The sequence below is a fragment of the Rutilus rutilus genome (genome assembly GCF_951802725.1).
Source record: "Rutilus rutilus genome assembly, chromosome: 14".
NCBI classification, from domain to species: domain Eukaryota; kingdom Metazoa; phylum Chordata; class Actinopteri; order Cypriniformes; family Leuciscidae; genus Rutilus; species Rutilus rutilus.
The window spans coordinates 772,351-777,643 of record NC_140219.1 but is presented as its reverse complement, the minus strand read 5'-3'; the positions used below and the strand labels follow the sequence as shown (position 1 = coordinate 777,643).

Below are 5,293 nucleotides of genomic sequence, written 5' to 3'. Positions count from 1 at the left end.
TTTTCTTTTAAAACTCTCCCTCTCAGGCCACGGTTTTGCTTAGTTTCCCGACCCATCATCACATTTAAACCTTCCCATGCTTTCTTGGCATTTCCTGAGAAATACTGACATTCAACTTTATCCTTATATTCTATTTTTGCTTTGCTCAGTTTCGATCTTAGTTCGCTTCTTTTTTCCTTGAGTAACTCAATATTACCATTTTTAAAAGCATGTTTTTTTCTCACGAATACATTCCTTAAGATCACTAGACATCCATATATTGTTATTAGGAAATATTCTAACAATTTTAGTTTGAATGATTTTACTTTCATTAAACAACAGATAGGATGTAAAAGTGTCAATTAGTTCATGAGGTGTGTCACATGAGTTAAGAAATAACCAGTCAGTAGTCTCCAGCTCGCATTTCATCTCCTCAGTCCAGATCTTAATTTCCTTAATCACAGTCTTTTCCCGCCTCAGCTTAGCCCTGTAACGTGGAAGTAGGGTAGTCCTCGAGTAACAGGACGGGTTGACTGACTGCACGGGACAGGGCGGTGTTGTAGCTCTCTGCTATCCTGGCTGCAGCTCCCACAAAGTCCGGCCCAGGTACATAGGCCAATATGATAGTGATCTGTCCAAACTCCCTCGGGAGATAAAAGGGGCGAAATGAGACAACCAGGATTTCGTAGTCATGTGTACACACACGTTCCCGGACGGTGTACTGGGTAGCCCAGCGTGTGTCCATATAGACACACAAACCACCGCCAATAGATTTCCGAGACGAATTAATGTCTCTATCAGCCCGAATAATTGTATAACCCGGCAAGTTGGGGTCTGACGTCTCCTCTTTCAACCAGCTCTCCGTAAAACAGATGAGATTACTCTGTCGGAACTCATTATCATATTGAACTTTAGCGATCAGTTCATTCATCTTGTTGCTCAAAGAGCGAACATTAGAGAAAGTTATTACCGGTAGGGGATGTCTGCTGCCGCGCCTCCTCTGTCTTTCTCTCACTCCTCCTCTTGATCCTCTTTTCTTTATTTTAGTCCCTTTTCGCGTTCCGATGTTTTTGAGTTGCGGAGACTTGACCAGCGGCTCCAGACCAGAGTCCTCCGGTTTGATTGAGTGTCTAACAGCTGGTCCCGCGTGTAGGTAAGGATTCCGGCGTTTCCATATAAACTCCATACTTCGGCGATTAAACCACTGAGAAGGCACACAGCCAGCCAAAGTAACATGCCAACGCTGAACTTCATTTTGCCACAAAGAGAATGCGGACTCAATCACTTAAAACAGCAAAAAAAAAAAAAAGAAATCACAAGACACGAGACAGGTGAGACACTGGGTCAGCAGCAGAGCCGTGCCCCTTCCAACAGAGCACAAGCCAAAAAGTCCTTGTGTTCTTGTGTTAATGATGTCTGATGTGAATTATATGATGTCATTTAAGTTTATTAACATTGAAAGTACCAAAATACTTATAACCAATCAATAGTAAGGGGCGTACACAATCAAAATGGGGGACTGTTGTATAGTGTGTTCGTAAGTTTAGCAGCAGAGTTATAAAGATAGGGGTGAGATACCTTTTGAATAGGGGTGTGTTTTGTTGATTTTGAATTTCAACATAATTTCTCAATTTCTAAAAATCACTTAATAGGAGGGTTGCTCAGACTGTCATTCCTGGCCATTGGACTGAGATCTCCTGTAAGGACCTTCCAGTAAGTTTTTGAATCATCACTTATTCTTCTAGCACACAATTTAATTAATTAAATCTTTAAATCAATTAAATAAAAATTCTTGCTTACTTGCTTTTTTCCATTTCTTGATTTGCTTGCAAACCTTATCCAGGAGATTCCAATGCAGCATTTCTCTGAGTCTTTGTGCTCATGGTGAGTTTTTATATGACAGTAACTTCAGTTTAATTTAGAAACCAAATAAAAAAAGGTCTAAACAAGTAGCCTTTGAATGTCAGTATGGCCTGTACATTTCTCTGGGGGTGGCTTTTGACTTTTCAGAGGTGAGTCTTCAAATCTTTGTTCAACACATTTGGTTTGCAAGCCAGTATAAAAACAGAATTTTAAACACTGTAGTAATGTTTTTTTTTTTTTTTTTTCAAGGCTAATATGTCAAGAATAAGGAAATGGTGGTGTGTACTGCTACTTGAAGACTCAGGGTAAATTCTAATTATAATATAAATTTAAAGAAATGACATTTTAGCATTTTGTAATCTCTCTCTCTCTCTTCAGCCATGGACCCAACAGGAGGCCTTGCTGATGTACTGTTGAATATTATTTCTTTAAAAAAAAATGTAAGTAATGTTTTAAAATAGTTTTTCCATATTTTTATTTCCAGCTACCACCAGAGGTGCTCAGTCACATTCTTCTTGATGTTGCTTATGAAGAAGGAGACAAAGCCTTTCACACTCTGTCACTAGTGTGCAAAAAGTTTAATGAAACAGTCCACCATCCAGGTTTTCTTAAAAAAGCTCACTTTGCTTGGCTGGACAGTATGTATAAGTATTACTTTATGAAATGAACAAGTTAAGCTAATATATTAAATTCATTTTTTTGCATTAAAAATTAATTTTTTCTTTTATCGTTGACTGGAAGTCAGTCAATCCGGATGTGAGGGAGGAATATAGGGTGGAGCTTAAGCTCACCAGGTGTGATGCCTGTGGATTCCTCTACAAAAGCACCACTGGATATTGCGGCAGTGGACAGAAGCGGGTCTTCACTGCGTTCTGTTCAGAGAGAGAGTTTGATGGCTTCTGTTCTATGGACTGCTATTATAGTGTGAATCAGTGAAGGAATGAGTTATGACTTATAGAACACAAGCCTTTGATGACAAATTCAGTTGACGTTTCAAAAAATTAATTGTAAAAATGACAACTAAATAAATGATTTTTGGATAAAATGGTGTTTGTTTTGCTTAATTGATTAATGTCACTTAAAAGAAGTTTATTAAACCGTTTTACTTCATTTTATAATTATATGGTGAGTGTTTGATCAAACATGTATGCCTTTATACAGCAAAAACATTTGCTGTACAATTATACAAATAACATTACTTTTAGTTTGTATGTACTTTAAATGAAAGTACAAAACTAGTATGACTTTAATAGTGTTAGGAGACATTTTTATCTTTAAAATAATCATTTTTAAAAAATTATTATTTTTTTTATTATTATTTTGTTCAAGTACAGAGATTTCAAGTATAATGCAATAAAAAAAGATGAATACAAGGCATTGTAAATACAGCTCAAAATGTGTAAACCAGAGAATAACAATAACAACTGAAGTATAAAATGAACATAATACAAATAAATACAAAAATATCAAGGCAGTTCTAGATATTTTCTAAAACTTTTTGTTTTGCGATCTCATGTGTGAAAGGGTTTAAAAGTATACTGTGAGATCAGTGTTATAAAAGGTAATATAGGAGGGTTTCTTTTGAGTTATTTTTGTCTTATGAATATAAAACTTCGCCAAAATGTAATTATATAATTTTGTTTTTCAGAAAAATATGGGTTTTGGAAACAAAGTAAAATGTCATGAGGTTCTAAATTAAGACAAATTCGTCATATCTATTTTAAAGTCAGTCCAAAAAGAAATAGAAAAAGGGCAAAACAAAAATAAATGTTCAATATCTTCAAGTGACGTGTTACAAAAAGTGCATTTATCACAAACAATATGAATGTTTTTTAATGATTGATCCTAAAAAAGTCGCGGTGATGATGACGTCATGTAACCCGCGCCATACAGAAGGTTTCGAAGGAAACATACTTTTGAATGTATTCCCAATATCATTATTGCTAATTTTACAGTGAAATAAATGTATTTGGTCTTGTATAATTATTTGTTGGCCAATAGTGATTAAAGCGATAGTTCACTTTGAAATTAATTTTTGATATGTTTTAGCTTACCTCAAGGGCATCCAAGATGTAGGTGTCTTTGTTTCCGCAGTAGTTTCAATTTTGATATTTTAAGGTCAAACCGTTCTTGTCTGTCAGTCATATAATGCAGGTCGATGGTCATTGTCTCAAAACACAAGCACAGAGTCCAAATTAAAACAATTCCCCACGTCCAAATGAAACAATTCCCCATCATAAGTACACATTGATGGCCTAAGACACGAAACGAGCGGTTTGTGTGAGAAAACGAACAGTATTTATATCGTTGTTATCTCTTGAAAACAGCACACGTCCAAATGATCTGACGGCGCGGGCGGGTATAGATATATACATAGATGTCGCCTTGGCTACGGTTTCGTTCCAATGAACTGCAGTAGCCAAGGCGACATCTATGTATATATCTATACCCGCCCGCGCCGTCAGATCATTTGGACGTGTGCTGTTTTCAAGAGATAACAACGATATAAATACTGTTCGTTTTCTCACACAAACCGCTCGTTTCGTGTCTTAGGCCGTCAATGTGTACTTATGATGGGGAATTGTTTCATTTGGACGATGGGGAATTGTTTTAATTTGGACTCTGTGCTTGTGTTTTGAGACAATGACCATCGACCTGCATTATATGACTGACAGACAAGAACGGTTTGACCTTAAAATATCAAAATTGAAACTACTGCGGAAACAAAGACACCTACATCTTGGATGCCCTTGAGGTAAGCTAAAACATATCAAAAATTAATTTCAAAGTGAACTATCCCTTTAAGTTTATGGCTCGCTGTTGTGCGGATCAGGAAGCTTTCGCGTCCAATTGTAAAGACCTTACGGCACGCCCCATTCCTCCAGGCACGCCCCATTCCTTTCCGACCTCCTGGCACGCCCATTGCTCCAGCCTGCAGTTACCTCTACTTGAATAAAAACGGGTTCAGAATGAATTAATTTGTCTGCTATTTCTTTGCACAGTAGCTAGGTGTCACTAGTAAGCAATGTTGAATGAAGCTTCGAGTAATGAACCTTTGGCTGAAGCAATGGGCTGCGAGGTCTCAGTGGTTCAGGAAGCCTCATTTTGCCATCACTACACACACTTTAACAGTCACTAAATGTATGCTAACATGCAATTCGCGATTAGCATTTACCTCAGTAGTTAGCTATATTGAATACAGACAATATTAAACATAAAAAAACAGAAAATGTACCTTCAAACCATTAGACAAGCATCCCAGAAAAGCACAACGATTGGTCATCCATATTAACTGGGTGTACTTTATCAAGAAAGGATTGCAAGTTCCTTTCACTTTCACCTCGCATAGCTGCAAATGCGCTCACTTCTCTCAAGCCCCGCCCCCTCATGAATTATCAACGCTGTAATTTACCCAATCAGAAAACAATAAAATAAAAATAAGTGGGTATTT

The 5,293-nt window shown here is 37.0% G+C and overlaps 1 long non-coding RNA gene across 1 annotated transcript; it reads left to right on the top strand.

Annotated features, from left to right (window-relative positions):
- Nucleotides 1–538: 538 nt before the first annotated feature.
- On the top strand, nt 539–2,374 carry LOC311304006. The gene is made up of 4 exons (XR_014629870.1): nt 539–1,132; nt 1,632–1,692; nt 1,823–1,863; nt 2,221–2,374. It is a non-coding gene; the product is annotated as an uncharacterized lncRNA (long non-coding RNA).
- The last annotated feature ends 2,919 nt before the right edge of the window (nt 2,375–5,293 follow it).